The sequence below is a fragment of the Rattus norvegicus genome, chromosome 3 (assembly GCF_036323735.1).
Source record: "Rattus norvegicus strain BN/NHsdMcwi chromosome 3, GRCr8, whole genome shotgun sequence".
NCBI classification, from domain to species: domain Eukaryota; kingdom Metazoa; phylum Chordata; class Mammalia; order Rodentia; family Muridae; genus Rattus; species Rattus norvegicus.
Genome location: NC_086021.1, coordinates 77,835,717 through 77,859,147, shown reverse-complemented (window position 1 = coordinate 77,859,147; position 23,431 = coordinate 77,835,717). Strand labels below are relative to the sequence as shown.

Below are 23,431 nucleotides of genomic sequence, written 5' to 3'. Positions count from 1 at the left end.
CATATGGTCTACTGATGCAAGCACATTTAGATAATCTTTAACATTTGTGAAGAGTTCCTAAATAAAAATATACTTCAAAAACAGGAAAGAAAGAAGGAAGGAAGGAAGGAAGGAAGGAAGGAAGGAAGGAAGGAAGGAAGGAAGGCTTCTTTGGTGATCAGAAAGTCTCTCAGATACAGATAAGCAACGTGGTTTCCCAAAGCTGTTGAGAACCATGTGTCTATGCAAGCGAGAACATCTTCTAGAGATCTCCTCAAGGGCTGTTATGAAAACCAGTGGGTATGATCAGGCCCCAGTCTGGTGGAAACATTTGTCACCTCCGGCCAACAACCCTGGGCCAGACTTATTTTTATTATTCTTAGGGGGAGCAGGGAATCTTTATTTCTGTGATTTAACTGATACTCTGCTTTGTGGAAGGTTTGCCAGTGAGATCCATTCAAAATACCAGATATTAACACATGAATGAACTTCTCAATGTGAAATTACTCCAGCTGCAGAGTGGCTCACTGAAGGGCTGAATAGAGGGTGAGGGAAGAGGAGAGCAATTTGGTCCGCTGACATGTGCAGATCAATACAATGCATTAAATACCAGTGGCTTGAGGAGGGGGTGTCAGAGATTGAAATGGCCTCCAAGGTTTTCTCAAACATATGTAAATAGGGGTGGGGGCTGTCTGTGTGAAAACAGACTGTTGAAGTCAAGCCACGTGGCCAGGAGAAAGGGAACGAGTGAAAAACTTCAAATTTCCTCCCTTCACTAACAGCCGGATGGGCCCCGTTTGTCCTCAGGTTGAAACACGGCATCTGTGATCACGGGTACCATGAGTCACTTGCTCACATAAATGCAGTTGACAAAACGCCTCTAAACTCTTTGTGACTCCATAATTCCTTTGGGTATAATTTTAGAAGGCGAATTCTGTCAGATTAGATATGGGGGGACCTGGTAAAAAGTTTATACATAACTCTTCAATCTACGAGTGTATATTCCGGGCAATAGTAACACAGCAGACTATGCAACTAGAATCAAACCCTATAACACGCTCCCCTGCTTACATAGCTCTCTGGTGTCTTTGACTATCTTTTTTATTTTTAATTCAGTTTTGCAATGTTGCTATTTCCTGGAAAATCTGAAAGACTCCCTATGTTTTAAAACAGACTCGTGATGGTGTTTGCTGGGAGTTAGTAAGAGCACACGGAACGTTGTTCCTTGCTACAACGGACCCCGCTGGCAGCGCAGCCCTCTGATCACACAGGTGCCTGCCACTTGACACGGTCATCTCGATGGAGAGATTTGTGTGGAAACTGTAGCTATGTGCACAGCACCTGTGATTTGTGGTCTTGACATATTGCACTGTGGACGACGTGACACCTTTGTTCAGCATTTGTCACCACATCTCCAGTTACTGCTCATTATCCGGCCCTCTTTGCACCTTTTTTTTTTCCTTAGCATTTCCCACAATCCACTCCATAATGACCAAGGTACCTATTGTGGCCCATGTGCCTAGTGTGTGCACAGCGGCCTCTCCACCTGACTCCAATTACCTCTCTGAGCAGGGAGTCGGAGGGCACCTGCCTTGAGGCCTTTGTCCACTGTGTCCCCTGAGCAAGGGGTGACGCCTGACACTCCGGTCTGACATTCAAAGACTGCCTTTGTGCTCTGACTTAATGGCCACTTGTTACAGATGATGCATCTTCTCTGTGTGTTGATGAAATGGTGGCTGATGCCAGTTCCAGAAGCAACCTTTCCGCTGGGCATCTGCCCCTTGTACGCTAGCTTAATAAGCCTGAGAAAATATCGATCAGCTTTAGTTTCTTGTCTGTGTTCTGGGGTTTAGAGGTGGTTTTGTCAGCTATCTATTTAACCAATGTCATTAACACTATTCAAGAAGCAAAAGGCATGTGTGGGGTGTCCTGTCTGGTTTTGTTTTATCGGATTTGGAGTCTCACTATGTAGCTCGGGCTAGCCTCCTGTATCAGTCTCCTGAGTGCTAGGATTACGGGCATAGCCCACCGCGTCAAGCGATGGTTTAATAATGCAATTCTGAGACACCAATCTCAGATTCGGACACAGTAGTTCTCAGCCTTCCTAATGCTATGACCCTTTAATACAGTTCCTTGTGTTATGTGCGGCCCCCAACCATAACATTATTTTGTCGCTACCTCACAACTGTAACCTTGCTACTGCTAGAATCGTAACGTGAATATCTAATATTCAGGATATCTGGATATGCCACCCCCCAGAGGGGTCATGACCCACAGGTTGAAAACGGCTGTTTTAACAGGTCACAAAGAGCCCAGGAAGCTGATTTTAGCCTCAGCGCTTCTATGGGCTGGGTGACACACTGAGAAATGCTGACTACTATTAACAGGCACCATTCAACTGTTTACGCAAAGATTATATTCTTAAAACTGTTTTCTTATAAAGCCAAGCATAGCGACACACACCTTTAATCTTAGTACTTGTGAGGACTCGGGAGGCACAGGCAAGCAGATCTCTGTGACTCTGAGGCCAGCCTGGTCTACAGAGTCCCAGGCCACCAGCAAGAGCCACATATTAACCCTGTCTCAAAAAAAAAAAAAAAAAAAAAAAGAAAAGAAAAGAAAGAAAGCACACTTACAAGTTAACAAGATATTAACACTCTTAATTTCATATCAAAGGATATTAATAGAGAGTGAACTATCACTCCTATCTGCTAGCTAATATTATGTATACTTCATGTACTAGTGTGGCCTTGACAAAATTCCCTGAAGCCTAGAGAACACAGCCCAACATAGGATGACGTGTTCCGGCCAAGCAAGGAGACACCTGAGCGGCAGAAGAAATGGATTTGTTTTCCTATCTAAACAAAATCCGGAACTCCATCCCATTTTATTTGCTCCTGAAACATAATCATCGAAGCTCCGTCGAATCTGTCAAATATTAGAGATACACTTGACCTAGACTGAAGTATTGAGAATTTTTAAACATTTAACTCCTAGCGTGTATTGGTATGAAACTAAGCTGAGCAGAACCCATTAATGTCACAGTGATCAGTTACCAATGGAAATAAATAATTCATGACGGAGGGAATTAGTCTAATTAGCAGGCAGTTTGAGTCCTTTGATAAAACCCAGCTCTAATTCCATGAAGGGCAGGAAGTGCTGTCATCAGTCAGCCCTGGAAAGATTAGCATCTATTATGAATGAGGTTCGTCACCCTAGCGAAGTCATGTGTGTCCTGGAGACAAACTTAATATGTTCCAGAATGGGATACAGTTTGTCTCACCAGCACATCGCGGTTCCTACCAGGCTATGGCGCGTAATAACAAGCAAAGATCAACGCTCCGTCCTACCGTTCGCTCCCCTGTCCATCACGCTGACAACTGTGCCATATACATTCCCCATGCAAAGCAGGGAATGTGCCCTGAATACCTGCAAAATTGCACAAGATGTCAAAGAAAATATGCGTTGCTCTCTCACTCACCAAAACAAACACACGGAATCAGATGTCACCCCCCTCCCCGGAAACTGACGGTTTCAAAGATGGTGGGCAATAGAGTTTGTCAGGCTCAGTGTATACACATTTCATTTTAAAAACTGTTGTCAGCCCTCTCGGGGGAATTTGCTTCCCTACTTATCTCTCTGGAGATATTGGAGTTACGAGATCAATCACAGGCTTGCAGCTTCTGCAACTACAGATAAGTGGAGCTGAGGGTCCTAAGCCAGGTAACTCGGAGAATGCCAAGCTCATCGCAGAGCAACACAGAGCTGTTGTGTTTTTCATTACAGCACATAAATGGCTTAGATCATTGGGACGGCTCGAAGATTTATAGTTTCGGAATGTATCTGGCCTGGTGTGCCTAAAAGATGTTGACTGCTCCACACTGTGCGAAACCCCACATTATTTTGCAGCCCACAAGCGGATGTGGCATCAGCTGTGCTTCCATTTTTACTTATGAGCCTTTTGAAATTACATGTTTCTATTTTGCAGTTTGATGTAATAATGAAGAAACTCCAAATTTGTGAGTTATTGTATTGCTTGTTTTTATTGTGTAAAATTAATTGCTTCATTTATTTATGTCATTAAGGGGGAGACCATTTTGCACGTTTTTATCATTTGCTGTGATAATTAACATGCCAATAACGCCACGGAAGCTTTGGAAACAAGGCGGATCGTGCCCGGATGTCTGAGCAGCATGCAACTCGGGAAGCCCCGTAGGTCAGAAGGGCCTGCTTCAGCAAAGCACAGTGACGAATGTGCTATCCCACGGGGGAGGGGGTCGGGTGTGTGTGCCAACCCTGAAGAGGGATATCAACACACAGAAGTCTGTTTAGTCAAATACAACACCTTGGTTTTTTTCTAGAAAGATAATCTGGTTCATCGAAGTTGCAATTCACTGTCCACAAGCACTGGAGTGGACACTGACGCTACAGGCCTGCCAGGCTGCACAAACGGTACGGACGACTCCCTTAGATTTGACGACAACGTGATCAGTATTCGGTACAGGGTCTTTACGTGTTCATTACAGGGTTAGATGCTGGGCCTATCCAGGGCTGGGAGTGATGACTCAGCAGTTAAGACCACTGACTGCTCTTCCAAAGGTCCTGAGTTCCACAATTTGCAGTGCCTGTGTTGTGGTTCACAACCATCTATATATATATAAAGGAACCTGATGTCCTCTTCTGCCATGCAGGCACACATGAAAATAGAGCACTCATATACACAAATCACACGCGTGCATGTACACACGCGTGCATGTACACACACACACACACACACACACGTATGTATGTGTGTGCTGTTCCTCCTTTCTGACATAAACTAGAAACGTGCGTCTTGAATCTTTGCAGCTTTGTGTAATCCTGCAGGGAACTATGGGAAAGTCCACAGATCCGCAGGTTCCCTGTATTTGCTTTGTATCTCCTCTTCCAAGCAGTTCTGTACAGAGCTTTCACTTCAAGTTAGGGATGCATCTCCGTCCTTATACCTTCTCTTCCTCCCACTAACCTCGGCAGAAAGGCAATATTGTTGGTGCTGTGGGGACACAGACTGAAAGAATAAAATCAAGAAGCAGAGTAGCCCAATCGAGCATCTCTGTATCATTCCGGCCTGAGAAGTTGCCACAAATAAGCCTCAGGATGACAAAAGCCCCCACACATGACAACACTCCTGATGTCCAGCGGTGATACTGCGGTGGGTCCGTGTAGCTCCAAAACCAGGTCTGAGACCTGATTGTGTGTCCTAACAATGTCCCTCAGCAGAGCTCAACTCAAAGGCTTACGGCCCCTCTGGGGTCTGGCAAGGCTCTGACATCACAGGAGATTTCTACGGTCTGGCCCTGGAAAGAACTCATTTTTAAAAAGGATATTTTGAAGATACTCTATGACAGTCTTTTGCTTTAAAATCCTTACATTTCATCTCAGTCTCAAAATTCCTTAAAATGCAACCCTCATTAGCTAGATGAGATCTTACTTCAGTCCATACCTCAGCGTTATCTGAACAGTTCAAAGGCGATGTAGATGTTGACTTCTTGAATACAGGGAAAGTCACTAAGTTGGATTAATTAGAAAAATTAGTGAAGAATACAAAATACAGAATTTTATTTTTTTTTTCTTACGTGCATGTGTGTCAGTGTGTGCACCACATGTGTGTTGGGAAGGAAGGGTCCCCAAGGAAGTCAGAAGAGGGCACCATAGTCCCTGGAGCTGGAGTTACAGATGGTTGTGAAACACCTGAGTCGGGTGCTGGGAACTGAATTCAAGTGCAGCCAGTGCTCTTAACCACTGGGCCCTTAGAATTCTTTTCAAAATCAGAGTCATAGCCCTTTTCAAATAATGTGCCCTTGTTTGAAAGGGCTGTAAGAACTCTGAATATGGGCATTAAAAATCTAGTGATGCAGGCACAGAGTTAGCATGTGACGATGTGTCAACTCATAAACAATAATTCTAAAGGAGTGCTTTTACACTTAAAATGATGTCGGTGAAAGCCTAGACCATCTGTTTTAATAAAAAATGGCCCCCATAGGCTCATATATTTGCACGTTTAGTCACTAGGGAGGGGAATTGTTTGAAAGGATTTAGCAGGTGTGGCCTTGTTGGAGGAAGTGTGTCACTGGGGGTTAACTTTGAGGTTTCAGATGCTCTCACCAGGCCAGCAGTCAGTCAGTCAGTCAGTCAGTCAGTCAGTCAGTCAGCCAGCCAGCCAGCCTCTCTCTTTCTCCTCTCTCTCTCTCTCCTCTCTCTCTCTCTTTCTCCTCTCTCCTCTCTCCTCTCTCTCTTTCTCCTCTCTCCTCTCTCTTCTCTCTCTCTCTTCTCTCTCTCCTCTCTTCTCTCCTCTTCTCTCCTCTCTCTCTCCTTTCTCTCTCTCCTCTCTCTCTCTTTCTCTCTCTCCTCTCCTCTCCTCTCCTCTCTCAACCTTTCTCTCTCTTCTCTCTCTCTCTCCTCTCTCTCTCCTGTCTCTCTCCTCTCTTTCTCCTCTCTCTCCTCTTCTCTCTCTCTCCTTTCTCTCTCTTCTCTCTCTCTCCTCTCTCCTCTCTCTCTCCTTTCTCTCTCTCCCTCTCCTCTCTCTCTCCTTTCTCTCTCTCTCTCTCCTCTCTCTCTCCTTTCTCTCTCCCCCTCCCCTCCCCTCCCCTCCCCTCCCCTCTCCTCTCCTCTCCTCTCCTCTCCTCTCCTCTCCTCTGCCTTCCTTTCTCCTTCTGGTTCAGAGTATAGAACTCTCAACTTCCCCAGCATCAAGTCTCCCTATATACCACCATGTTCCCTGACGTGATGATAATGGTCTAAGCCTCTGAAATTGTAAGCAAGCCCCCAGTTGAATGCTTTCTTTTATAAGAGTTGCCTTGGTCATGGTGTCTCTTCACAGCAATAAAACAGTGACTAAGATACCATCACTACAGAAAAAATATACAAAATACCCATACAGATGAGGTCTGGACATAATCTCTTCAAGAAATCTAAAGCATTCTTCATCTCCTTAAATAAATTTTTATTTTTGTTTAGGTAAATATTTTGAAGAGAAAAATTATATTTCAGTTCAAATACATACCAAAGAAATTAATATTATTAATGAATAACAGGAAACCCAAATCAGTAATTTTATATCTTGGCCTCCTTTGTCTCTGTAATTCTAGTCTCCTTCTGATAAGTTCTAAATTCACTTTATTTATTGAATGGCATCTCCAAAATATAAAATATGTGTTATAGGTTCTCATTGGTGAAATGAGATAGAACAAAATTATTCAAATTAATTTTTACCACTAGACACGACAGCGGGTTGAAAATTGCTATTACAATATTAATCACCTCTTTGTTTCTTGTTCCCTACGTTCTATGTGTTTGTAGTTTAAAAGAATTGCTCTACTGTGCAGACTCCCTTGCAGCTACCAAACAGTGGCCATTGAAAGTGTCTAGGAGCAAACTGCAGGAACACTCTTTACAAGGGCTCCATGATCTGCCCTCCTATACCTGGAATAGAAAGCATTGACTAGAATTCTAGAACCCATTTGAGAACCATGAAGAGAACAGAGACAGACTAAAAATGGCCGAATGGAAGTATAAGTAGAGAAGGGGCAGCTGTGACACCAACATTAAACATGTTTGTCTCTGGAGTTCATAGTTCATGACCAAAATAGAACTTCTGTTGTGCTTAAGGCACTATTTGGTTGACTTTTCTTCTATCTACACTGAACCTATATCCTAAATGGAAGATCCACATCGCCTTAAGCCAGCCTTCATCACATTTGTCCCACTGGCTTAGGGGTAAAACCTTATATCTATATGAAACCTGGAATCTGGGGTAGAAGGACTTGCATCTCTATGCTCCCAAGTGAGGCTGGTGCTGCGGACCTACAGCTTGGTCTGAGGAGTGAGGTTCTAGAGGTTGTAAATACTGAATGTGAATTGCATCCATGTGTGATTTTGTAATTTTGTTCTTGGGGGAAGAGACCGTTGTTGTCATCATATTCTCAAAGGAGCCAGTCAAACAAGAATATTTAAAGCAGATATTGTATGAGATTGATTGGCAATAAAAGAAGATGACTGCAGGACTGATTCCCTAACCTGGAATCCCCATCTCAGTGGACAGCAGATACACTGGTTATTCTCTGTCTGCTTGGATCCCAATTCACTGAGTCCTGACCCTGCCTTGTCCTGTCCTTTTCTGGGCTCTGGGAGGAGGACCCTTGTATTTCATTATCAATGGATTCTGGTTGGGTTTGACTAACAGAGGGACCAGAAAAAGATCAAGATGTGCAGAAGAGAGGAGTGAGTTTCTTCCCCCACTTTCCTGCTTTGAGTCTTGTCTCCAGTACTACAATATCCTCCCTCTGGTGTACCTTGAAGCTCACAGGACTAACCCACTGACAGTCTTCCTTTCTCTGAGCCCTTAAATGCCCTCTCTCTCTTCCTCTTTTACTTCCTTTCTTATTTTTTAACTAATTACATATGAACAGGGGTTCCCTAAGTAGCTCTCGATGGGCTGGAACTCAAGATCCTCCTGCCTGATCCTCCTGTGTGCAAGGATTAGAGGCATGTACTATCCTGCTCGGTATAATTCATGTCTCGGTAGGTCTATATTCTCTATCTGACCAGCACATGAGGATAAGGATGGCAGCTTGGTCTCCTCCACTTCCTCTGTCCCTAACATATGCAGAGACCTTTAAATATGGAAGGAGAGAGAGGGGCACAGAGAGACGGGAAGCCTCGAGAAGGTTCTCTGTGATTTTACTAGCCTCCCTCGCCTTGGGAGGGAGGCAACAGTCATCTTCTCTCCTTTTTCCAAGAGTTTTTATGTTTCCATGAAAGGTCATATGTGCCCTGAAAAGATCAGAACTGGGACTCAAGCCCCAGACAGTCACATAAGACAAGCAATAGGCTGCTGTGTGACGGGGACACTTGGCCAGGTGTGATCGAATGCTCTCACATAACTTGTTCTGCCCAGTCCTCTGGGGATGCATCAGATGACACAGGCTAAAAGCTTTTTGTTGTTGTTGTTTGCACAATAATTGGTTTTGTCTTTTTTTTTCTTACACCTGAGCATAACATTTATTCTTTGCAAGTCCCCTGACTAAAACATGCGCTGATGGAACTAGAGAAAACTATGGCCATCTTACAGAAGTTCATTTGGTATTCACAATGGCGCCCTTAGAGATAGGCAGAGAGGATGAAATCGTTTCAATAATTGCTATCTCCTCTCCTCTGCCAATAACCCTGCATCTTTACCCTTCCTTTACACACTTCCCTGCTTGACCCACATGCCCAGGGTCTTTATGAGCCGAACAACAAGGCGAATATTCATCTGCCTTATTCTGTATGCTTCTGTCTCTGCCTGCTTCATCTCCTCTACAAGATCTCCAAAAAAGACAATAAAGTAACGTGTTGTGGCAGCTAAGTACATGCCAGGCGACATTCACAGCCAAGTCTGCATGACTTACAGTGAAAGCCTTTGTTGTCTTTATGAAGTGTGTGTGTGTGTGTGTGTGTGTGTGTGTGTGTGTGTGTAAGGGCTCCTGGTGACTCAGGCCCCACCGGTTGTTAATCACATTGTTCGGTATCATTCTTCCTGTAGTGCAGAGCAACGTAAGTGACATCTGTCTCAAAGCTAACTGTCAATCTCGTCTTCAGCCAGACCCTCTGCCTTAATCCTGCCTCCTCTGCTGCTGGGCTAGGATCAGATTCCTCGTGAGTCTCTTACTAGGACGCCTAACTCAACAGAGCCCAAATCACACTCAAATGTTAGAGTTTTGTGTCTCCAGGTGGTGCTTAGGGCTGGGGTGCAGCTTGGGAGCTGAGCACTTACCTAGTGTGCACAAGGCCCTGGGCTTGATCCCTGGCCCTGGGTTTGATACTAAGCCTTGAGACAGGCTTATCTGATATCTTGAAGGAAGAATGACTCCCACTTTTTCCCCTCCTGAGAGCAATTAAAAGAAGTGGTAACAGAAGAAGAGGAGGAGAAAAAAATAACGAAAAGGAGGGAATGGGGTAATGACTTCTTCCTAATTCTCAAATACCTACATTTTCGTCAATTCAGGTCCACAGGCTTTCAATGTGCAGAAAGCATCTTCCTCTGATGTTAGCTCCTTGTGAGGAGAGTGGAGGGTTTTTCCATTACACCAAACACAGAAGAGTATGAATCTATTTGAACTCAATGTGAGTAATGTTCCTGTCAACCAACTTTCAGTGCTAGGTAAGAGCTGCTAGACGAGAGACCCTTTACTCAGACACAAGGAAGTCCTTGGTCCTCAGGATCCCTGAAGCTGGGTGTCCCCAAGGGGAGCTAGAAAACCAGACCCTGTTTGCTAGGTCCTAAGACATAGCAGACCTAGGATAGAGCCCAACCTTGGGCAGGACAGATCTTCTGCTGGTCTGAGGCTGCCCAGGAGCTGATAGAGTAAATTCTTTATGCTGCTAGAGGATCTGGGAAATGTATGAGTCTATCCTCCACACCCCGACCTCTGGTGGCCCCCAAGGGACTTGGTTGTACAGCTTCCCAAGGTTTCTGGTCCTTAGAACTGGCAGCCTGTGACAGACAAAATCCATTTTCAGGCAGCAAATACCCAACCCTTCACTTTATTTTCAAAATACCAACCAACCATGGCCTTGCAAGAAGAGGGAGGGAGAGATCAGCCTGCTGTTCAGGGTGATCTGATTCTCTGTACTGGTGATGGCTTACAGACCTCAGACATTATTCTGGACATCAAACCTGAAAGTTTTGTCTTTGCTCTTAAGAACAAAAGAGAATGTTCTTTCTTCTGTCTCTCCCTTCAGCATCTTTCAACCATAAGCATATATGCCTAAAGACAAAAGCCAGATGGCAGACCACTGAATCAGTAAGAAGCTGGCTCTTTGATGACATCACTTTATTACTGTACCTTGAAATCCCTCTTCCAGCTATCCCACTACGGGAGGTTTAAGTCCTACACTTTGAAAATGATACACAAGGAGACTATACTAACATTTTCTAGTACATAGACTATACTAACAATTCATGCCAATGAATGAATGAATGAATGCCCAGAGCATACACCCCATGTGAGAAGGAGTGACAAAGACTTCACTGCTTTATAGCCTTCCCTTTTCCTGTGTGCAATGGGTACAAAGTGATATATAGGGAGGAGACCAAAGGCTGCTTGACCCCAGTAAGAGGGAGACTGGCTGTGTATAGCGAGGATGGATTTAGGGGCCTTTAGAAAGACACATGGAAAAACATAAACCCTAGTTATGGCCAGCTGCTCCAGTGGGGGTGGTGATGCTGGTGAAAAGCTGTGATTCACACCTCAGAAGGGTAAATCCACAGCTGGTAATGATGCACACATGCAGGCTACGACCACGGCTTAGGAAAGGCCACTCGCGTTGACTGCCGCTAACCCTCCAACCAGTTAATTCCTCTTTCATTCCATCATTAAAGAGCTCCCTTCCTTGGATTTTGAGTTTGCAGGAACTCCATCCTTTGACTAATTCCCCTTCAAACAGGGCTGGGTCTTGATGTATTACAGTGGGAGGCTATGCGGTGCTCATAATCCATCATCCCAGTCAGCTGTGGTGAACTCCCAGGATAGAGAAACCCAGCCAGCTGCTGTTCTGACATGTTGAGCCATGTGTCAACTAAGCGGGGAGTTCTGGTGATCTGTGATGACCTCTGGTCATCCAGAATCGCCAAAGTGACTCAGTGCAGAATAGAGACAGTCCTGGGCCATGCAGAGCACTGGGTAGGCTTTAAAAATCCTACTCAGTGCTGAGAAAGAAAGATTTTTAAGATGCTGATTGGCATGAAACACATTGGCTCTTTCGACCCACCCACTTTGACACATTTAATAATCTGGTCAAGAAGTATACATCAGAACACCAATTTCTTCTGTGATGCTGATCTAAAACTTTCAAAGCTCTTCCAGACAGCATTTCATGTCTCTTAATCTTTATCACTGATGCCTAGAATCGTCTTTCAAGTCAGCAAACAATACCACCAGTCAGTGCCAGGATGTGTGCATATAGACACTGCCTCAATACTAGCAGCTGAGTGGTTGCTGAAATTGTCTCCTTCATGTTTGGTTTTGGACCTTTGGGAAAACACTCGAGAGCCTGTACTGCCCTGCTGAGGCCTGAGACAAGAAATGGTTGCCCTAACATGTCCTGAAGACACAGGATTCAAGCATCTCCTTACTTAACCAATCCTCCTGGTCAGGGACTGCCTCTCTGAAGAGGGCTTGACCCAGAAAATAGAAAGATTGCAAAGTCAGTTCTAAAGTCACACAACTCTGAGTCAACTGGTCCTTACCTCATCCATAAGGAGGCTGAGGGGTTAGATGAAATGCTTCACTTTCTCCAGCATCTTTAAGGAGTCACATGTCTAGTGACACTCTTTTCTTGGCTGAGACTCCAAGGACACAAAAATGGAACACTTTATACCTAAATTCTCCACACATGCACTCCTCCCACAACGCTACAAGTGTTGGCAGATGCAGAGAACAGGACGTGAGGGCTTCCTCAAATCAGAGGAGGAAGCACGAGCAAAAGCTTTCTTTTGGTGATGTAACAATCCTACGTGTTTTAACAATATCTCGATTTCCCATAAAAAGGAAAGCTAGCTAAATATACAGAAAAGTTTAAGTAAGACATCATTCTTTGCTACATTTTACCAGAAAAAAAATCATGATTAATTAATTCTTTCTCAAATAGTGCCCCTCCGTGGAGTGAGAATGACTGTCTGTGAGAATGACTGTCTGGTGAACAGTGTCTCGTCGGGTTTCCTTCCCCTGTCCTCATGCCTGACTTCACATGTTACAGCATAGAACAGGCTCCCTGTCTTTATCTCCATCATGAGGAGCCATGTGGACTTTGGGTATTTAAACTCCAAAGCAGCAATGAAGACTTCACCATAGGCAAGCTCTACAGTATGTGCTACACAGGGCAACTGGCTCAGTCCTGATTACTGAGCTTTCCACTCAAGTATTACTGTCCGTTTTCTCAAATCTTACCACCCAGGGCAGAGTAGGACTGGTGGCCTAGCAGTGTGGGCCTCAGGAAGCTCTACTTTCTCCTGAACAAACAATAACATAAAATATAGTAAAGGATATTTGGAACTGGATTAAGAACTGGGTTAGTAGCTGGGCTGTGATGGTGCACACCTTCGATCCCGGTACTCAGGAGGAGGCACAGGCAGGTGGATCTCTGTGAGTCTGAGGACAGCCTCGGGGTCTACAGAGTGAGTTCTAGGACAGCTAGGCCTACAGAGAGAAACCCTCTCTCCAAAAACACAAAAATCAAAAACAGAGAGGCAAGTGGGGGAGGGAGAGAAGGGGGAGGGGGAGGGGGAGTGAGGGGGAGGGAACCAGGTTAGTATCAAGTATGCTCAGGGATTCGGCCACAACCTTTTCCTGTAACAGTCACGGGGTCTCACTACTCTGAAGTGAATGTTAATCTCTCTCTCTCTCTCTCTCTCTCTCTCTCTCAAGTCAGGTCAAGTACCCATCCTGGATCCTGTTGGAAATGAGGAGCATGTAATGAATTTGAGCTCAGGCGTTCCTCCTCCCAAGCTAGTCTGGAGAGGAATAAGGACAATTACAGGAGAGATGGCCCAACACGCCCTGCTCCCCTTCTCCTATCCCCTATACACCAACAGCCTTCAGTTAAAATGCAGACAGTTCTGGTAGGGAATGAGCTGGGACTGAGATGTGAAATGACTACCAGCTGAAAGCAGGGTCTATGTGGATGTGATGCTGACGATGGAGGTGGAGGTCGTCTGCAAGACATGAACCCACATCTAATAAGACCCAGACCAGCACCCACGACCAGGGTGCTCAGTAGCACACCGTAACCTCCCTCTCAGTGGCTTTGGGTAGCCTCAGTTCTTCAACCCGGAGAGGACATCTGCCCAAACAATGGTGAGGAGTAGGCAAGACAATCCAGCAAGATAATAACACGGAGTGTCCCCTTCTAGCCCTAAGCTTCTGGAACAACAGAACAGGACTTTAATCCCAAGGTCCTTTCTCAGAGACCAGTTTTCTAGTTCCCATTTCTAGCTTAAAGGTTGGTAGACCAGACACTGGTGCTCCTCCTCCCTATTAACTCTGGAAGCTGTGCTATGGCTGAAGAAAAAGACTTGGCATCATTCCTGGTGTAAAATCTCTGCTCTGCCATTTAAAGCTATTGACCTTGAGCACGTTTCCTGGCCCCATCAGATTGCATTATGCTCACCTAAAAAATCGTGAAGAAGAATATGCATAGTCCAAACTATGAAGCACACAGGCAGGGGCCATTCACTGGATCAGGAGCAACCTACCGACAGCCATTTCCCAAAGGAAAATGATGCCCCTTCTCACAACAGCCCTCAATTGCCAATGGTTCCTCCATTAGGGGTAGAGCCTTATGAGATCCCCCCATCCCTGCTGCTATGTTGACAGGCTTGCATCTTTTGAAGGTCTTTGCAGGTAGCCATAGCTGCTATGAGTCCATGAGTGTACCAGGCAAGTGATATGCGTTTCCTAGGCCATTGCTCCATACTCTGGCTCTTATATCCATGAAGAGGTTGATACAGATATGTCATTTAGGGCTCACCATTCAACGGCCACTCGTTCTCAGCGCCCTGACTAGTGATCAGTTTTGCACTGACTGCTAGACACTTGACAGAGGCTCCTCTGACCGAGGTTGAGAGGAACGTGAATCTGTGAGGATAAATAGAAATATTTAGAGGACAGTTTGATGTGTCCACTCGATAAACAATAGTAATGGTATATCCCTCTATGCCCCATAACCTTCTCAGCGATGGGTGTTTGACCAGGTTTATAGTACCAAACATGAATTCCAACTCTGGAGCGGACCTCAAATCCAATCTGAAAGCCATTCCATGACCGCAACAGTAGGGATGTCCTGCCAGACAGATCGATACTGAAGCAAGCAGGGTTCACCCCAGGGTAAGTCCATGTGTGACTGTTTTTCCTGAATGACTAGCCTAGTGACTTCCAGAATTGTGAAATCTAGCCAGGAGGGAGGAAGCTTCTGGGTCAGTTCTAGTTTGCCTTTTCTATGTCTTACAGCTATCGCATGTTGTGTCTTATCATCAGGTTGTAATGATACGCTTTCCCTTTATACCCAACTGTGGTAATTTGAATGAGAATCGCTCCCATAGACTCATATATGAATAGTTAGTCTCCAGTTGGTAGAACTGTTTAGGAAGGATTAGGTGGTATGGTCTTGCTGGAGATGTGTCATGTGGGGGAGGGGAGGACTTTGAGGTTTCAAAATACTCCCATCATTCTCATTGGCTCCCCCCGCCCCTTCTCACTCCTTCTCCCCTCACCCCTAGCCTCATCATTGTATCTCAAGATGTGAGTTCTCATGACTGCCTGCATGTCTGCTAACATGATCTCTGGCATGATGATTAGGGACTCCAACCCTATGAAACCATAAGCCTGAAAAAAAACCTCTTAATTCTGAAGTTGCGTTGGCCATGGTATTTTGTCACAGAAATATAAAAGTGATTTAGATACCAGTATTCAAATGTTCCCCTCTCAGCATGTCAGTTCTAGAGATTCTGAGACACCAATATCTCTTCCACAAAGGCTCCTTTTGAAGAAACCTGAAGTTCACTTGCCTTTCTATATACTGAAGAGTCTGCCCTGAATTCCACCTGCCAAACAGGATGCCCTCTCACCCGAGAAAGGGCCATGTCTCATCCACACCCTCACCAGCTGACCTTCCCAGCCCCAACCATACCCTTTCCATGGTTTGTCCTAGCCAAGAACATAAGAACATGCTTCCTGGATACTCTTAGGTTCCACTTCAAGAAGAGTTCCTTCAAGTTGTCCATGGTCACTCATACCAATGGTCCTAGCACTCAGAATGCAGAGACAGAAAGGCCACTGCAACTGTAAGCCAAAATAAACCTCTCTGCTATTTAAGTTGACTAGCGAAAGGTGTTTGTTTGTACCCCTAGGAAGCTGGCTGACACAGTGGCTAGATCTCCCGGCATAAAGGGTACTGAAAAATGCTGCAAGATATTATTAGTGGGGGATCCATCCTACCCCATCCCGGGTTTCCTAGGTTCAAGTGAAGTTAGACTTGAGGTTTAGTGCTGTGTCTGTCTTAAGCTTCTTCTTTCTTGGACAAACTTTCTCCTTAAGCAGTGGTTTTTTGTTTTGTTTTTTGTTTTTTGTTTTTTCCCCAGTTCTACCAATCAGAAAGCCTTTGCAAGCTTCATGGTTACTTTGAGATTTTCCTAGAAAAATCTTTTTTTCTTTTCAGCTGAAGAAATTTCAACACACAAAGAGTAACATTAATATGTAAATTAGCATACTGTAAAATTCATTTTGGTGCCTCAGAGGCAGTATTTTTATAAATACAGAAACATAATTATGCATCCTCTAGAGGACTAAAAATAATTATACAAATTTACAACAAAGCCCAAGGCCGTGTTTCCTTCTAACTGACTGTTTTTAATATCATTTAAATCTTGTTAGAACTTAATTACCAAATCTCTCTTGTAATAATTCAGGTGGAAGATTTAAAGTCTAAACTTGCCATTCACAAAACAGAACCTAATCAGAGAAACAAAGGCACCGAGACACTCATCGCCCAAACAGGACAACAGAAAGGAAACTTCATCAAGAGGGAGCCATGTTGGGTACTGAGACAAAGAAGGCTGCTGAGAGAAAGCATGAACACACAGCCTCGTTAAAAAGTTTTAACCCACCACTTCTTAGGAGGACACAATTATATATAGTGATTATTATGGATTATAACCATTTCTGCCTCTGCTTTAGGGTTCTATATGCGTCTTGTCTTTTTCAAATTAAGGCATAATTTGAGACCAACATTTTCATACTTATTTAATAGCCCTTTCTAAAGTCTATCTAGAAGTGTGTGTGTGTGTGTGTGTGTGTGTGTGTGTGTGTGTGTGTGTGTGTGTCATAGCTAAAGACTGGTTTATGATAATGTAGAAAAGAACAGTAAGAAAAGTAGAAAAGTCCTGGTCCAATTTATAGTGTTTTGATGGTGATTATTTATCAATACTTTGAGTTCCTCGTTGTGAAATGAAAAGTGAAAGGAATTCAAACACTTGACATGCAAACACACTTCCACTTGCCACTAACTATTATTAGTTAGTAATAGTTTCCAGGACTTACAGATCCCTGGAAAATTAATTAGTGACTTTATTCAGCAAAGAATAATAATTTGTTTATGTGTGAAATTTCTAATATGGGTTGTTATCCATTATCGCAGCAGAAGCTGACCAATTAATTTTCCAGGAGCTGTCTGGAGCGGTTTTATATTGGGGATGTCTATACAAAGCCATGATTTACTACAAAGTGTCAGTCAACTCAGAGCAAAAAAAATATTAATCAAAGTGAATGTTTGACAGCATTAAGACGAATCAGCCACTGGTTGAATTTTTTCAGCCATTTATTCTGGTTTTATGTAGGTATAGAAATATACAAACATGTCTGTGGCATATGAATATATTTTATATGAAGCCACCTTTCAGTGACTTCTAGCCTATGAAAGAAATGTATAATACTAAAAATCTCTTTGCATAATATAGTCTTTCTGCTTCATGTTCTTGCTGTCTCTTTCAGATACGTAATCTAAGTCAGGCCAGTTATAAATGAATGTGAGCTAGTGTGTTAATCTTTGAGCCCGGCACTACGGAGACAGATGCAGGTATCTGTGAGTTCCAGGCCAGCCAATGCTACATAGTGACAGCCTGTGTCAAAAAATCAAACTAAACATAACTCAATTGGATCGATGCCAAAGGTATTTGTGATTTGGGGAAATTCCAATCTAAATGTGCTTAAGTCATCAGGGCATCCATCCTCTTGGCTGTCATGCCCCTGGCACAATGGAGCCCTGGAGTAAGTAGACAGACCTCTATGCCTGCACATGTGAAAGACAGTCTGCCTGGTGTAAAGTACAGAGGTGAGATCAGCCTAGCAGAATCTCTCTAAGAGGTGTGGAGAACTGTTCCCTTCAGGGTGATCATTAAAATCAGTACTTTCTTCTTGTCAGTGATAGTGTTACTCATGACCCTTAAACAACTGGGGCTGGAAAGACTGGGCAGTGCATAAAATTCCCGCTGAATAAATGTTAGGACCTGAGTTCAGATATCCAGACACCTACAGAAAAAGCCAGGGTTCCGTGCCAGCAGTTATGGCACTAAAAGACAGAGACAGGAGAAGCCTAGGGCTGGCAGGCCAGCTAGTCTAGACAATAGGTGAGCTCCAGGTTCAGTCATTAAAAAAAAAATAGGTGAGGTGGACCACGTAGACCTGTGAATTTCACATGGACGCACGTACGCATGGACGCACGTACCCATGGACGCACGTATGCATGGACGCACGCACGCACGCAAGCTCGCACTTTCTTTTTAAACAAAAAAGGCAAAAAAGCCCTAAATATGTACTCCTGGTTACTTAAAAGGAAAACACAAGTGAATTCTTTCTAGAGATGTACACAGGCCTTGTAGTCTGTGACCGTTTCCTTTTGGCCAGTAGAGGAAGCCATTCATGATGGCTGCCCACCACATGTGTCTGTTGCTCTTGCCAGCGAATGTTTAGTAACAAGGGCTGTTTGTTCTTCTCAACCATTTGAACTTTCTCCATGTGTGTTTACCTTCACGTCCAAACTACCAACTCTGCTCAGAGTTAATTCCCCAATTTCATGATGGCCACAGTGGGGAACGGAGAGTGGATCCGAGTCAAAAGCAGCAGACAGGAAACAATAGGAGCAGGCAGCACTCCAAGAGCTTTGGCGCGCTTGGCGGGAGGGGACTCGCTCTGATTGATGCTATCAAAATGCTTGTCTTTCCTTTGATTGATATTCCAGACCCTTGCTACAATTACTGATGCTGGTGACAACTATTATCAGAGTCTTTTTATGGTTTGATGTTAGAGAGGGAGAGAGGCTGCACGGACTTCACCCGAACATTTGCACACCTGCCTCAGTTTAACCTAAAACCCGTTATTTTGCAAACAAAAGCATGGAGAGCCAACATAGTAGTCATTATCTCGCATACTCTTCTGTTTAAAACTCTCCAGTTCTCGGTAGGGGGTGGATCTACTCCTGGCCCGCCCCAGGTATGTGAAGGGTTTGATGAGCCTTCAGAAGGTCCTCTGCGATCTGAAATCTGGCAGACTAGAAGCATCGCTTGGAATGTACTGTTTGCCCTGGGATATGACGTTACAGCAGGTTAAAAACAGCCAGATGTAGAGTCCTCTGGGTTGACTCTCAACAGTTGGGGTCGGGGGGTGAGTGTAAGAGAACTGTGACTCTCAGGTTAGCCCTCTGTGCTCTTACTCTCAGATTAACCAACTATCAGTTAAAATAGCTGCCAGACTAACCTTCACACATATTTTTCATTTAAATTTGACTGAACGACTGAATGAAAGCTTTCCCAATTTCCCGCCTCTGATATCTACAGGAATGGAGTGTTTGGTCTCTGTTTCCAAGAGGGGTGAACATTATTGGTGCCTGGAAAATGTGATTTACACGCGTTCAGTTCCATAGCTCAGGCCATTTTTCCTGTTTTATTTGGGTCTAGTAAGAATATTGAAAGGAACTGTGTGTTGTTGTTGTTGTTGTCGTTGTTGTTGTCGTTGTTGTTGTTGTTGTTGTTGTTGTTGTTGTTTTGACACCATTATTTACATCTTTACACATTGTGAAACACTTCTTTTCTGTACAAGGTTTTTTTGTTGTTGTTTTGGTTTTGGTTTTAAAAAGAGGAGTTAACATAAGTGCACAGGAAAAGGGGGTGATAGCTCACTGACTTTATGCTGTAAAGTCAGGATTTAGAATTGTACCCTGAGCATACTCAGTACTTAACAAGTATTTGCTGGCTGGCTGGCCGACTAAGTGGATGAATAGGTGGATGAGTGGGTGGGTAGTGGATGGATGGATGGATGGATGGATGGATGGATGAGTGGGTGGGTAGTGGATAGATGAATGGATGGATGGATGTTGTTCATGACAAAGAGCAAGCTTCAGCAGTCAGTTCTCTTCCCCCATCATGAACCTTCAGAGACTGAATTCAGGTCATCAGGATTGCTGGTGGGTACTTTACCCTCTAAGCCATCTCTCCACCCCAATTATGATTCTTTTAACAGACATAAAAGACATGTGGTCCAAAAGACCACCATCAAATTCACTTTTGCTCCAGCATCATTTCCCTTTACAGATGGACTTGTGAGAGACGTGTCTCCTTTGCTCTGAGATCATCTCCCAATTAGCTTTGGAATTTAACTAGGAAGCGAGCATGGGAGTAAATTGTAGCATGCTGAGGGAGTGGAACCCTACTTCATTCCACACATATTCACAGATGCCTACTGCGTACCAGGCACTACACTACATAAGCACTGGGTATACAAAGATTGAAGCTTCTCTCCAAAACCCCACTACCATTAGGAAGGACATTAGTTTCTTTTATTATTATTATTATTATTATTATTATTATTATTATTATTATGTGTTTATTCACTTTACATCTTGATCACAGGCTCCCTTCCTCCTCTCTTCCCAATCTTATTCTCCCACCCTCCTTCTCCCATTCCCCCGACTTCTCCTCAGAGAAGGGAAACTCCTCCATCCCCACCCCTAGTACCAACCTGCCCTGACCTCATCAAGTCTCATCAGGACTAAGTGCATCCTCTCCCACTGAGGTCAGACAAAGCAGTCCAGCTGGGAGAAAGGGATCCAAAGGTAAGCAACAGAGTCTGAGTCAGAGAGAGCTCCAGGACCCACCTGAAGACCAAGCTACACAGCTGCTACATATGTGTAGGAGACCCAGGTCCAGTCCATGCATGCTCTTTGGTTAGTGGTTCAGTTTTTGTGAGCCCCTAGGGGCCCAGGTTAGTTGGCTCTGTAGGTCTTCTTGTGGTGTCATTGACCCCTGCAGCTCCCTCAATCCTTCCCAGGACTCATCCATAAGACTCCCTGAGCTCTGCCTCTCCATCAGCTGCTGGATGAAGCCTCTCTGATGACAGCTGTGCAAGGCTCCTGTCTCTGCTGGCAGTGCCCCAGATGGACCCAGTAGCCAGAGGCAGGACATTAGTTTCTTAAGTGGCTTCATTCAAACGTCCAGAACCATCTGCTCTATTTGCAAATGCAAGAAAGTAACATGGAAACTACTGGTCACAATCTTAATCTTTGCCTGTGAGTTAAGTGGGGCCTGCATTATCCCATTTGACCCTCAGAGCGTCTCTACCAGGCAGCTGCTACCACTGGGATAGACACGCTAGTTAGTTAGTTGCCCGGGACACCTGGTGGGCATTCAAGTTCAAACAGACCCACGCACTAGAATCCAAACAGCCACCCTGGACTGCTCTCTACTAACTTGCATGACAAAAAAGGGACAGTTCCCCCTGAAGTAAATTCTACAAATTTGAGGTCATGAAGCTCACATTTATACCAGTTGACTCCTTCCATTTCCAAGTCCCTCCAAGGCAGTGAAATCTTTGGACTTCACTTACCATGTCAGTCAAAGGAAAGTTGGGCAGTTGGTTATTTGACCAGACTGTAGTGTGAGCTTGCATGTGTCTATGCTTCAGTAAGAATCATGGTGATTTTTATTACTTTAAAACTAGAAGAATGTATGTATGTATGGATAGATAGATGTATGTATGGATGGATGGACTGATGGATGTATGGATGTATGGATGTATGGATGGATGGACTGATGGATGGATGGATGGATGGATGGATGGATGGATGGATGAATAGATGGCATCAGAACATTACTTATGAGTAGGTCTTAGGTCTACACTGTGAGGAGTAGATTTAGGGAAAGCAGAATTTCTCAGTTGAGTTTCTAGTGATGAAACTCTTTTGCCTTGATTCTTACTCCACACCCTTCTAACTTCACCATTTCCCCACATGTCAGAAGAACATTCAGAAAGCCACAACACCAACTGAGGAAAAGTCACCATGTGCATAGTCACTTTCCTCATCATTTTCCAAAACGTCTGACAGAAGGAGGAAGAGAGATGGCTCAGCAGTTAGGATTGGCTTCTTTTGCAGAGGACCTAGTTTCCGTTCTCAGTACCAAATAGGGAGGCTCATAATGGCCTATAATTCCAGTTCCAGAAGCTCTGATGCCCTCTTCTGACTCCTGCATACACATGGTGTGTATACATGCACTCAGGCACACATGCACACACAACATAAAATAAATACATCTTTTTTAAAAAATCCAATGGAAACAACTTAAGGCAGGAGGGACTTCTAGTTTAGAGAAAGCAATCCATCATGATGGGGAAGTCATGGCAACTGGAGAGACCCAGTCTATGGAGAAGGGAGGCTGGGCCGTGGCTCGTTTATACGTTGGCCAACCTGGAAGCAGAGAGCTCAGTTGGAAGGAAGGTTGGCTCATTACCCTCCAAAGCTTGCCCCTGTGGCTCACCCCTGCTGGCCTGTGTCTCCTGCCACAAAAGTTCCACCACATCCAAAAAGCATCTGCATTAGCTAATGTCCAAGTGTTCAAGCACACAAGCATATGGGGGGACATTTTATACCCAAACCATAATTGTATTAGGCAGTCATTTGAAAGAAGTAAAACTTGAAGAACCCCCATACTCAGTCTCTAAAATTCAATCTCGGGCTCTAAAGCCAAGCCAGAACAAAATATTATAGTCCTTTTTACATATAGCTCGTCTGACCTATAAGATGCGTGTTTGATGCTGAATGCCACCAGGAAAACACTCCTCCTGGCTCAGCCCCTGCTACATACCTAAAGCATAGTAAACGGTGAGGAATACCGTTTACTATGAGGTGTATACCGTGAGGAAACGGGGATAAATAGAAAATCTGCTGGCTTTCATTCATTAAGTTCTAAATCTTGGCTGACTTGGCCTTAAACAAGCAACGGTGTCCCTTTGAGCTCCATCTACTCTATCCATAGAAGAAAGTGAGCCGATACCTCCCTTAAAGACTTAAGGAACTAACCATCTAAACAGCCGGAAAAGCACGCAACCAATGCCAGGGTCTCCTTCCTCTCCTTTACTCATGAGCAGCAAATAAACTTTCAATCGACATTCCTACTCTTACAGATGAGTCTTTTCCATGAGTTTTCTTGATTGAGATCTTTCTGCCTTTTCTGATCTTAGTTTGCCTTTGTGCTCCTCAGTGGGATTTCCTGCTAAATTACCTCATTGCTTTCCTGTGCTTAATTTTCTGCATTCGATTGAGATCTCGTCGCTGTCAGATACTGTTACTCTGCTTTGTCTGCGCTTCCCAACCAGCAGAATCCCGTCCCTCCTCAGATACCCTCGGAGGGAAGAAAACAGCCGCTTACTACTTACTGATGGACTGTCAATTCTGTCAACTGTCAGTGATGCTACACTAACAGCACCTGAAGGAGTTGTGGGAGCGCCTCTACCTCTGTCATATTACTTGTTTTGTGCTACTGTTACGAAGACTCAATGAAGTCATGTCATTTAGTCGAGTTTCCAAAACAACAACAAAAACAAACCAGTAG

At 44.2% G+C, this 23,431-nt stretch overlaps 1 long non-coding RNA gene across 1 annotated transcript in view; it reads left to right on the top strand.

Moving 5' to 3' along the window:
- LOC108350396 (uncharacterized) overlaps positions 1-17,411 on the top strand; it is a 35,857-nt gene extending 18,446 nt beyond the window's left edge. Inside the window, exons 8-12 of the long non-coding RNA XR_010064810.1 lie at positions 4,065-4,195; positions 4,341-4,431; positions 13,425-13,853; positions 14,732-14,882; positions 16,463-17,411. This is a non-coding gene — a long non-coding RNA (uncharacterized LOC108350396). The remainder of the gene's footprint in view (positions 1-4,064; positions 4,196-4,340; positions 4,432-13,424; positions 13,854-14,731; positions 14,883-16,462) is intronic.
- The last annotated feature ends 6,020 nt before the right edge of the window (positions 17,412-23,431 follow it).